Source organism: Pongo abelii, chromosome 2, assembly GCF_028885655.2.
Source record: "Pongo abelii isolate AG06213 chromosome 2, NHGRI_mPonAbe1-v2.0_pri, whole genome shotgun sequence".
Taxonomy (NCBI): Eukaryota; Metazoa; Chordata; class Mammalia; order Primates; family Hominidae; genus Pongo; species Pongo abelii.
Genome location: NC_085928.1, coordinates 128,028,504 through 128,040,735, shown reverse-complemented (window position 1 = coordinate 128,040,735; position 12,232 = coordinate 128,028,504). Strand labels below are relative to the sequence as shown.

Sequence of the window (12,232 nt, the reverse complement as noted above, 5' to 3'; positions counted from 1 at the left end):
TGAAAAGTATTCTGGAACATATTGATTTTTAAATCGTGTGCCCCTATTTCTAAAGAAAGTTAAACTGAAAACACCATAATCATATTCCCCCCTGTATTTCTATAACATTTTTAATATACACAGAAAACTTGTAGAAACCATCCATCTCTGACCCAGAAGGGCCACTAAAGTAGGTGTGAAGGTCATGGTCCTGCAGTGTTAGGCTTCCTTCTCTAGTTCACTAATCAAAAGTTACAAATATAGCTTCTGATCCTACCTTTTTCTCTCTCCCTCTCTCTGTATTGGCTGTCAAGAGAAGGCAAGGGTAGCAACCAATCAGCTCTTTATATTAAACAGCACATTTTGCTGAGCTGGACTTGACTTCTGGTTGCTACAAAACAAATCTAAGTTTATATCAGAGGTGACAAACTCCATGCCCTGTCATTTATCCTTTTTATAGCATGGGTGACACCAACAGTCAACAAGTAATGTTGATGACTTGTTGATGAATCAACAAAAACAGAAAACTTCCAAATCTAGATGTTTCCTATGTCCATAGTTAGTCGTATTTTAATTAAAAGACAATTAAATTAAAAACAAATTCCGCTGTTATTTACTATATAATTTTACTTTATGATTACTACAGGATTTTTTTTTTAAAAGACACCCCAAATCCCAGTGCCAATAGAGATAGCCACTGGTAATATTGAAGTATCTCTTACTGTAGAAATGAGTCTACATATGTATATATTTTTACCAGAAAATATATCATACCTTAAACTCATGTTTATACATTTGTTTGCCAAATAAATCTATTTATTTAATATATTGAGATTTTACTATGCATTAAGCACCATGCTAAGGGCTTCATAAATGCTATTTCACTTAATCGCAACAATACTACAATGTAAATAACATCAACCCAATTATACAGTCGATGTATTGGAAGTTCAGGTCCATAATCACATCGTCAGCAAGTAGAAATGCCTGGTTTCAAACCCAGATTTGTCAACTCCAGATTTTATTTTTTACTATTCTACTTCTCACTTTGTGCATCTGAAATTTTTGATTAAAATTATATTACAACCATAAATCATGATAATATTCACCTACAACATTTTAGTGTCTGACTGATATTCCATTGTATAGATTTACAAAATATTTTACCATTCCTCTGTTGGTAGACATTTGAGTTTAGTTTTGTTTCTTTTCAGTTTTTCACTAATATAAACAACACTGCAATGAATATCCAGGTAGATAAATCTTGTTGCTCAACCTTAGTTATTTCCTGAGGATGAATTTGAAGAATTAGAGTCACTGGAAAAATGAAATGCAAAAATGTTATGCTTTCAATAGCATGCCAAATTTCCCTTCAGAAAAACTACACCAAATTACATACCTGCTATGCACATGTATCTCTGTTTGTTCTAAAATCTCCTTTGAAAAACAAAAACAAAAATTAAAAAAAAAACTTTAAACCACAATCTTTTAAATCACAGTATGATAACGTCTAAGAGACAGAAGATATCTTAAGAGTCATTTAGTCTAATCTCCTGCATTATGGACATACTTTTTCATGCAGCATTCCGGATCTGAGGTATCTATCCTGCAATTTGTAGAAGGTGGGACAGAAAACAAACAAACAAACAAACAAATCTTAAATATCCTTAAACTACAAAGCAATTTTCTTCACCTCTGAGCAATGTAACACTTTCAAACTGTTCTAAAATGCATCCAGAATAAGAGTGCCTCAATAGAAATGAGGAAACTTTGGCAGGCTTTCAACATACTTGACACAGGTCATGAAATAATCAAGATTTTTTGGTCATTCTCCACTTGGAATGGGTTTGCTCTAGGTGCTGGCAGCTGAACATATATGCCTTGCTTTATGCAGTTGCTTAGCAGCTTGGTTTTCTTTTGCTTTTGGGAATTCAGGAAACAGAGGTGGGTGGTCAGTGGGAGAAGGTTGATTGTCTAGAGACCAAAATGAATTAAATACTTTATTACCTTTCCAGTAAAGGGGCTGTGAGTCTAACTGTATGTGTGGCTCCCTCCACCACACCCTAAATCAAAACTTTCATCCCTGGAGTCTCTTTAATTCTAGAGACACTGAGATTTAGCTCATACAGAAGGAGAAAATGACCTTCAACTGGATAAGCTTTCCTTGAGTACCCATTAGATACAAAACACTGCTGGATGTTGCAGTGAGAACAAACAAACAAAAAGCACAGGGAATACTCATATGTGAGTGAAGAGATAAATCTATAAATATATAAGTTCCGCAAGTGATTGGCAAATAAAATCCTGAGAGGGCAAAGAGAGGGGAAAGATTTCTGCCTCGAGTCAGAGGACTGGGGTAGCGGAAAAAAGCTTTAGAAAAAAGGTGGTATTTGTAGAGTCTGGAGAGGCGGGTTCCTCTGCCCCAAACTGGGGTCTACTGCAGATATGGTAAATAATTAAAATCATGAAATAAGAACATCACTAAAACCAATAATTTGACTTACTCTTAAAACACACGCGCGCACGCGAGCGCGCTCGCACACGCACACTGGCGTGCGCGCGCTTTTTTAAGAGGCCTGTAGACTCCATTTCGGCTGCACGTTAAAGTCATCCCAGGAAGGAGAAGGGAAAATTGAATTCCACCTTCTTCTGATTTAGAAAGCTAGATTGGTTGAGGATCGGGATCAGGGACCACAACTCAACCCCGAAACTTTGGGCTTCCAGAACTGCAGGGGAAACTGATTCTGAGATCCGACAACGGACCCTGGGGCGGGAGGAGAGTACCTTATTCATAACCCTCCCACACAATAGCGGAGCACAGTACTCGGCACCCAGTAAACACTCATTTGTCGAATTGATTTTAAGCCTCCGCTTTTCCCCCAAGGAGGGCAATCAATCCATTGCACGTTTTGCTCCTTTCACCAGCTTAATTCAGCTCTGTCTCAGTAGTTAGAAAAATAGGAGAAAGAATGGGGCCATAGCCTGCTGCAAGTAGAGCTGTGTAAGGGGGTGCGAGGAAGGAAGGCGAGAGCAGCAGAGGGAGTTAATACTCCTACCTCAGCTAGTCTCCGGCAGCCAACGCTCAGCCCCCTCCCCCTCTCCATTCCGGACCCCGCAACCGCGAGGCGAGAGAGCAGCGCCGGCGAGGCGCTGGCTGGGCTCTGACTGTCACGTTAATTCCCTGCTGCTTTTCTAGTCCCCAGCCCCCTCGCCCCTCCTCCTCATTCTCAGCCTGGGTTTGGAGGCGATTTCCCTTTATTAACTGAGCCGACTGCATCTGGGCAAGCGGCGCTTTGCCCCTCTCCTGTCTTTGTCTGCTCTTCCTGCAAGGCTACGGCGCCTGGAGCAGGGTCTGCAGCGGCCGCCGCAGCAACGCGAGCCAAGTCGTGCCCCGCACGGCCGCCCGGGGCCGCACCCTCGCTCGGTGGCGGCGCCCGAAGACGCCAGCCGCGCCACGCACTGCCTGCGTCCCGCGCCCCAGCCGCCGCGCACCAACGCCGCCGCCTTCGCCGGGAGCCAAGCCCGCCGGGCCGGCCCGGTCCCAGGTGGGCAGCTCGGCTTGCAGCTGGTTGGAGGTGGCGGCCGCTGCAGCCGTGGCAGCGCGCACACCCCTAAGCATACGCACCCAACGCCTCCTCCCTGAGCCACGAGGATGGAGCAGCCACCCCGGCCCGGGACTGGCGCAAGGTAAGGTGCAGCCGCCTGTTGCTTTTCGCAGAGCGCGGGATCATCCCTCTGCCCGGGTACCTAGGTCGTCCCTCCAAGGAACAAGTAGAGGAGAACTATTACCCCAGTTCTAAGCCATGCCTGTCTAAGCTCCCCGATCCCTTTTGCGCAGACCCTGGGAGAGAGACCTCCTCCTGGAGAGAGAGAGTCGACCCTCTTTGCTCCTGTTCAGCCGGCTGCTATACAATAGTCTGCAAACTTTTGTGACCCCTTCCCTGCGCGGTGCTCACCCCGTGCTGTGCAAGTTGCAGGTTTAGTTCTTGCCCTTCCCCCAGCCCCTCTTGCCATATGCATCTGCCCATTTCTCTCTGTGTGTTCTTGCCAGTCGACTTTTCACTCCCCGCAGCTCTGGCTCCTGAGGCGAGGGTTTGGGACCCAGCAGTGCTCATCCTGCCTCTAGGAGCTGGGTAGGGACAGAGAAGGTGAAATAAGAGAGGTGGGACGTGGAGGATGGCTGCGGCCACCCCTGAAGCTTCGTCCAGTGCGATGGGAGTCAGTCCATCCTTGCACACGCCACCCCCAACTCGGCAATGAAACCTTTGGAGTGGCTTGCGGCTGTGCGCCGTGGGAACCGCAAGTGCAGATATGGGTGGGTGAAGTAAGTGGCTCAGGGAGGGAAAGGCTGCTCGTGAGGTGGAGGAGGAAGCTGAGGGTCGGGTAGATCTGCCCACGGTTGAGGGAAATGAAAAGGTACTGCTAAAGTGGGCGAGCGGCCAGCCCTGAGAGGCCATCTGACGAAGAGGAAAAGGGATTTGAGTCCGGAGGGCGCTGGCCTGGGTATGTAAATACAGATGGGGGAGGGGCTGGGTACCTGGGGGCGCGTGGAGACAAGGAATGGAGCCCCGGAATGCCGGGCCCTTGGGTACTTGGGAAGGCAGGTTGCTGAGTGCCTGGGATGGGGCGATCTCCCTCCTCAGAAGCAAACAAACCTCCCCGCGAGAATCTGAATGCTTTGGCATCTTGGGTGGTGACTGAATGGTCAGATCGTAGACTAGGGATGCTTCTCCAAGCTCTAAGAGGACCATAGTCTGCTCTCTTCTCTGGCACCCGCTTGCTTCTACGCTCCTTCACCTCTGCAGCCAGGTCGGTAGACCCACGCCCACCTTCCCTGCCAGGCACTCAGGAGTCAAGGATGTTTCCACAGCCGCAGTGTAGGAAGGGGACTCCTGCCTCCCAGGGGGAGACGTGTGTGCGGGGTAGAGGGGAGTCCCCAGCGCGCGGCGAGTAAACAGGGGTCCAAAGTGGTTGGAGGAGAGCGCAGGAGCGGAGGCTGCGGTGGGAGCACTTTCCCCCGCCCCTCCACAAATTGCACCTGGGCGGAGCGAGGGAGTGGGGGGAGCCCTGTGCTGCGCCCGGGAGGCTGGGGATCGCAGAGCTGGAGGGCGTGCAGGGAAACGCAGAGCTAGGAGGTGTGGGCCTCGGGTGAAGGGAGACCCAGCTCTTAGACCTGGGAGCCCAGACGAGGTGGATCTGCCCACCTTGCAGCTTCCAGGTAGATCCTTCTTGTGGCTCCAGATGCTCTGGCGAATGCAGGAAGGGGAGGCTCTTTTCTCCTTTGCACCCCAGCAATCTGGAGTGCAAGACCGTTTGCGGGAGGGGGCTTAGTCAGCTGTTTCGAAGAGGCAGCCTCCCCTCCCTTTTATCCACCAAGCCCCCTATTTCCGGGTGGGGGCACGGTGACTGCCAAGGCCAGTAAGCACCTCACTTAACCCTTCTCTCCCTGAGGAGGTGCATGCTCCTCTCCCAGAGGTGCCTTTGGCTGAGAGTGGATCCCTGGTTCCTAGTAGCCCTATAGGGAAACATTTGGAGGTTGGGTGGGTTTGGAACCCTGTAAAACCTTTAGGTCCTCCCTGTTCAGACCTTCCACGTGCAGGCTTTTCTTACTTTCTCCGCGGGTGCCCTGCAGAGGACTCCTGCTGCCTTGTACCAGTTGGGAAAAAGCAAAATTCAGAGCAGTTCCTTTTTCTGGGTCCCTCGCCTTGGCCACATCGGAGGAAACGTCGACTCGCCAGGGCTCCCGGGAGAGATCCCGAGGTCAGTCCCTCCCATTCTAGGGCACCCCTGGAGCAGCTAGCTCCCTGCCTAGCGGTGGCAAACTCCAGAGCCCCAAGGAGCAGAACGGGGATTCCCTGGGCGCAGGCTCCTGGTGCAGCTCCTGAGCACAAAGGCCACACCCTCACAGGCCAGGCCTGGTGAGAGAGCCGGGCTTCTTCAGAAGTACCTGGACACCTGAGGTAGGATCCTAGACTTAAAACTGACACTCCACGAGATTTAGCTCTGACCCCCTAGGGCTCATTTCTTTCCGGGTGCTTATCTATCGCCTGAATTTGCTCTCTGGCCACTTCTTTTTGCATGTAGAAACAGTTAGAACATGTCCCTTGGTAACTTGAGGAAAGACTCCAAATCCACACCAAGGTGGGTTTATTTCAGGTTGCTGAACTGTTCTGGGGAGACAAATAGTAATGTAACAATCAGCACTAGCTAGCAGTTGTGGAGTTCTTACTATGTGCCAGACACTGTCTTTGATGTTGTGTGTGCTTGTGTTAGATTTAACCCTCACAACAACCCTGAAAAATGGGTAGAGTTATTTATCTCATGTTATAGATGGAGAAACTGAGTATTGAAGAATTCAAGTTATTTGCTTATTGACATTCAGCCAGGAAATGGTGGGGCTGATTGGTCTGGTGAGCAGAGAACACTGAGTGTGTCCCATACTCCCAGCCCTATTTGGTACTAAAAACCCTTTGTCTTGAAGGAAGCGTGAGTGAGGCCCCTAACCCTTTACTCCAAACTGCAGCGGCATACTATAAGTGCCAGTGCTGGCCTGTGAGCCCCTGTGACTAGAGTATTAGGGAGACTGATGTTGCATATCACCTGTCTCAAAGTCTGTTGGGGTACACCTTGGTATAGTGGAATACTAGTACTAGAAATCGATTTAGAGAACTGGCTGCTGGTACTGGACTTCTCTTCTGAACCTTCGTAGACATTCCCTTTTTAAATAGGAAGAGAAATGGAAGGAGGGATCCAAATATGAACAGAGATTTGCTCTGTAGTCAAAAACTAGAGGCACTTTTATGTAGCAATTGTATTCTGCAAATGAAAGCCTCTCTCTGAATTGAGTCACAGAATTAGTTAGAGCTAAGAGGGATCTCAGATATCATCCCACCCAATCCACACTTAGGGAGGAGATTCAATGCTGAGCTCAAGGCCACTTGGTGCATTTGTAGCATAACTAATGCTAGAACCACTGCCTTTTGACCCTTGCTCAAATATGGTACCATTATACATAAATAGATTATGCTCACTCCTGCTGTTTTTTAAGCATCTTAGAATTAATTAGGAAAAGGCTTTTTATTTTTAAAAAGACTGTTTTGCTTATTTTCATATAAATGCTTCTCAATCAGCATAACCAGAAAAACTCTATATCATATATAATGAATAAGCTACCACAAATGTGACTCTTTTTGCAAAAATAAAAAATTGCAGAATATTTGTAAGCCTTCAAATCAACAAAAATTAACTATGCAAACCTCTGGATGATTCTAAATAAGATTAAATGATTTCTAATGATTTTAGCAAAATCTTCTGTTAGATTGAATTGCTTCATCCTTCTGTACTTCCAGGTATTTGTGAAAATAATAGGGAATTTTTCCTATCACAGGAAACATTCTTTTGAATACAATGGCATAAATTCTTGGATTTCTCCTGGATTTTTGACTTTTCATTAAAGTTTATGCTGATGTAAAGCTGAGGCAAAACAATATATTTCTGTACTTGGGGCTCAGAAAGAGGAAAAATCGTTCTTTGTCACTTCCGATAATATTTGCCCCTTCCTCGCCTACCTAGCCCCTTCAACAAAGGGGGCTTTCTCCAGTCACTTGAGGATTTCATATACCTTTAAGCATTTTTGTGGAACAAAATTCTAGTTTCCAAGAACACCTCATGTCTTTTCTCTGTAGCTGTAGTACCAGGATGTCCTCCCCTTGGAGACAAACCAACAAAAAGTCAGCCAGGGTAAACAGGGAGGAGGGATAGAAGAATCCTGTTTTTCAGAATCAGATCAGCGGGGCAAGAGTCATACACAGATGGTGGAAACCTCGTGCCTTTTAGGTCACCTGGAATAGGATTTCCATCTCTAATGCTGTGGCACTCTAGAACTTAAGCCATCATATAGTGAGGACCTAGGCCATCCTATAGTGAGGACCTAGCCCATCCTATAGTGGAGGGAGAAAAGAAGAGAGTGAGGCAACAATATTGTCAGAGAAGGGACGGGGTGGAGGAAGATGGAGGTGAGGCTTGGCTGCTGAGGGACCCAAGTGTGACCAAAATGCCCACAGAGAGCCAACGTGCACTAAGAGCTGCTCCTCTTCTTCCTTTTTTTCCTACCCTCGACCTCAGTCTGCCTTTTGTGTCAGGTCGACTGTTCTGAATCCCCAAGACCCCAGTTATCTCAAGGAGAAGCATTCATTTTCCAGAGAATTCATTAGAAATCAATTTTGTTTTTATGCAAGTAGGAAAAACTTGCACAGCTGCCCCACTCTTCAGGAAGAGCCATTCAAAACCAGATCATCCAGAAGGGTGACCTTCTGGAGGTGGGGATACCAGCTTAGTTGAGTTGCAGCAGTGTTAAAGAAAACAGACGTAACACTGAAGTTCAGTGTGACAATATCCAAAAGAAATGGTCTATGTCCTAGGAACCACAGGAAGGGGAATCCTTTGGAACCTGGGCAGACATTCTGGTTTCCAGTTCCTAGTTTATTCAGGGGAGCTGTATCCTCATCTTACTTATGTGGTCCAATCCCCTCTACTTATTTGACTGTGGCTCCTATGTGGTGCAATATCAAAAGTCCCACATGACACGTCTGCTGGGGAAATTCTTTGGGGTGTACCTTTATCTTAAATCATATAAATATGAGTTCGTTAACATTTAGAATAACAATTACTATTAAGCAATATGCTCTAAGACAAAGGATATGAAAAAATAAAAACTTTTATTCAGAACACAATGAATAGATATGTTTATACAATACATAGTATGAGTTAAAAGTCTTGGGTAAGATATTTGAAAATAAAAAATAATCAAGATTTGGAATATCTGATCTTGACTATTTTTAATAGCAAGAGAAGCTAAATAATAAGGTTCTGTAGAAAGAGTTTGAAGAAGATACTGAAAAAAATAAAACAAAATCTCAGAGTAGGATCTGAGAAGCTTTACCCTTATTGATTTTATTTAAAAAAATATAAAATATCTTAATCTATATTTAGATTTGAATAATCCACAAGATTAATAAATTTTGTATTCATTTTATTATCTGAAGATTGTGACTTTAATGAACTTTATTTGATAAATGGTTTGGAGCCATGATGGAAGCTCTTATACCTGAGATGTTAGTATATATCTACATATACTTTATAAAAACTTAGTGAATTAATACATCTCAACATGATAATGACATATGAAATGGCCATTTCATATGAGAATGAAATCTGGAATCTTCTCAAAAGCTGATAGGCTTGAACATACTGTTTCTCCACCACAGGTGGTAAGTTAATAGTAAGGGCCATTTAGTTCTTTCAAACTAGATAAATGAGTAAATACTTAAAAAAAAAAAATCCTCCACAAATAAAAACGGATTTTATTCTTTAGGAGGATAAATGAACAGATTAGGAAAGGTTATGAAATTTACAGTTTCATTTTATCCTAAGCTCTCTAAGCTACCTTTTATGTTAATACTTGTCCAGTGCAAATGTCACTACATTTTCAGACAGTTTAAAAAATGCTTTAGGTGCCTTTTATTAGAAATAAAATGGAAACAAATATTATTAAAAAATGTGAAGCTATTCTCAACCATGGAGTAATATTTGACAAAGTGGTAAGTATGTTTCCAAATACAGATTAGTTTCCTTTTATTCTCTTTTCCTCCTCTAGCCCTCCCCCTCCCTCGCTGCCTCCTTCCTTCCTTCCCTCCCTCACTCCCTCCCACTCTTCCTTCCTTCCTTCCTTTCTTCCTTTCTTCCCTTCTTCCTTCCAATTTTAGGTCATTGATAGAAGAAGTATTCAGTAACTTACTGGGAGAGACTGCTGTAATATTTCAGGACAAATACGTCCTCTGGCGAGGACAGTGCTGAAGACACAGTGCATAGTTCTCTAAAGCTGAAGCACAAAGGTCATGATGTCTCATGGCTTTCCCCTGAGTCTTCTAACCTGAGCTCTGATTTGGAGAAATAATCATTATATAGGCCTGCTACAGAGGGCTCCCCCTGTTAGCAGTGACTAAGCAGTATGCTTTCCCTATGCTGCACTGGGAATTTATGCACTGAGAAGAGTCCTGGTCCAGGCTGCTGATCTTCTCTAGATGTCTGGCCATCAGGGATTATTAAGTGAAATACTTTTCACCCTTTCCACAAATATATTTAAGCTTAGGGTTTCAAAGTTTTTATTTTCCGGCTACTATGTGTTGTGCAGTCGTTTATTGGGGTGGCTAGTTTGTTATTTTAACTGTGGCTCAGAAACTGTGTCTGTTAGTAAACTGAAAATGATTCCCAAAGGGAAGATGTACGGTGGACTGTTGATACCCAATGTTTCTGCTACAAAACCTATGAAAGGGGTATGGTGTGTGGCCAGCCAAGTCAGGAGGGCCAAGCAAGAGGCAGCAGACAACAGCAGAGAAAGGTGGGAAAGGTGGGGGCAGGAGAGAAAGAGGTGTAAGAGAAGCAAGGCAAAAAAAAAAAAAAAAAAAAAAATCTATCCAAAGGAAGAGAACCCAATACTTAGCACAGTAAGACTAAGAGATATCTGATAGTAAACCTAAACCAAAGGATAAGGGGGAAAAAAAACCCATAAGAATAAGAGAAGACCAAAAAAAAAAAGAGAATGGGAGTAATAAAGACTGAAAGAAGAGGCTTATAAGGAAGAGGAAGGTACTAAATAATACCTCATAGCATAGATCAATTCAAAGGCAGCCTAGCTCCCCAGCCAGAGGGCAAGGTCTCTTTCTCACATATCGGAGTGCCACATTAATGTGGCTTTCTCAGTCTCCAGGCCAAGGTCTTCTACTCTGATTTACTCCATGGTGCCCTTTGACAGTCAGACAAAGCCTACGGGCCCTGGAATGGTGTTTAAATGCATAAAATGTAATACATAAGATTATAGCACAAACCAATTTTATTGAAATATCTGTTTATCGACTTATAAAAGAAACCACTGTTACTAATATATGTGCTTCTTACATAATGCCTCTATAACAAGATCTTGTAGTGGGACTAGTGGCTACTATTGTTTTGAAGTAGGAATGGGCATAAATGCTACTATGAGATAACTGTGGCAGCTGTATTGTGATATGAAAATATTTATATTGGTGACATAATCACTAGTACTGCTACTATTGAGGTTTATGGCCTGTGTTCAAAAGGGAATGAGATGGTACATTGCTATTTAAGCTTCACAAACAAAGTTGCGACTTTTTTTTCCATGCAAGTTCATGGATGCCTTGAATTCTATTGGTAGATGGCTTGGAGGTCTGACCCCAAGAACTCCAGACAATGGTAACCATATAATTTATCATTTCCCACGGGGACACTTTGGAGAATGAAAGGGCTCTTAGTTGTTTTTCCAAGACAGTAGGTATAAATTGGGACAGGCCCGGGCAAATGGTAATACAGCTGCTTTAGCTCTCTGGGATCTTCTAGCTATGTTAGCACTTTGGGATCTTCCTCCCCAGACCAGTTTTCACTTCTCTGGCTCAGGGAATTGGCTTTTTCTGCTCTGTTCTTAGGGATCAAGACTGTGGATACTGGTATTGGAAAATAGAGAAGACCTTCGGCTGGAAAAGGATCCTTTATCAGGGCCACAACCAAGATATGGGATGCCTTTGTGAGAAATGAAAAATGGGCTTCCTTGGAGCAGCAATAGCCTCCTGGATCCTGGCCCGATGAACATTGGCTTGTGTTTTAGCTTCCAGTGGCCCCCTTGGCTAGGTTCACTGTAGCCTTGGCCAATATCACCTGAAATGAGGGTGAATTATCAGACTACATTGCATTTCAGCCAAAAGTTTCAACTTCCCCTCCAACAATTTCTCTTAAGTAGACTTGCCAAAATAGTTTTTAAAGATTCACTTCGTTTCCCTTCCCACTTCCCAGTTATCAGGAAATGGCTTTGGCACAGGCAAGTAGATGGAGAACCATGGGAAAAGGTCAGGATCTGAAGAATTTTTAAAGTAGATAATAAGGCCCTGAGTGATAAAGAGGGAACTGTGGTCATGGAGTGTTTCCTAAACAGATGGTTCATGTTATCCAGTGTTGGGAGAAGATAACAGAATGTCCCTGCTCCTGGAAATTAGCATGTTTTTGTTTGTTCTATTTGATGAAATAGAACCTGCTTAGTAGAAGAAAAAAACTCTTCTAAGAAAGCCTTTGACCTTGCAGGGGTGGCAACATCTCAGAAAATGCCCTCTTTTTGTGCACGTAGACTATTTGGGAACGAGGCAACCTAGTTCTAGTTCCAGCTTTGACTCTAACCATCTCTGTG

General features: G+C 44.3%; 1 protein-coding gene across 4 annotated transcripts in view; it reads left to right on the top strand.

Moving 5' to 3' along the window:
* The window catches only part of LRRC3B (leucine rich repeat containing 3B), an 873,839-nt gene that overhangs the window by 782,474 nt on the left and 79,133 nt on the right, over positions 1-12,232 (top strand). The window contains exon 1 of one of the 4 annotated variants that reach the window (XM_002813994.6): positions 3,202-3,666. The exons of 2 other annotated variants lie outside the window; for them this stretch is intronic. The gene's annotated coding sequence lies outside the window, so the exon portion shown is untranslated. One more of the 4 variants, XM_054552484.2, reaches the window with a different exon arrangement.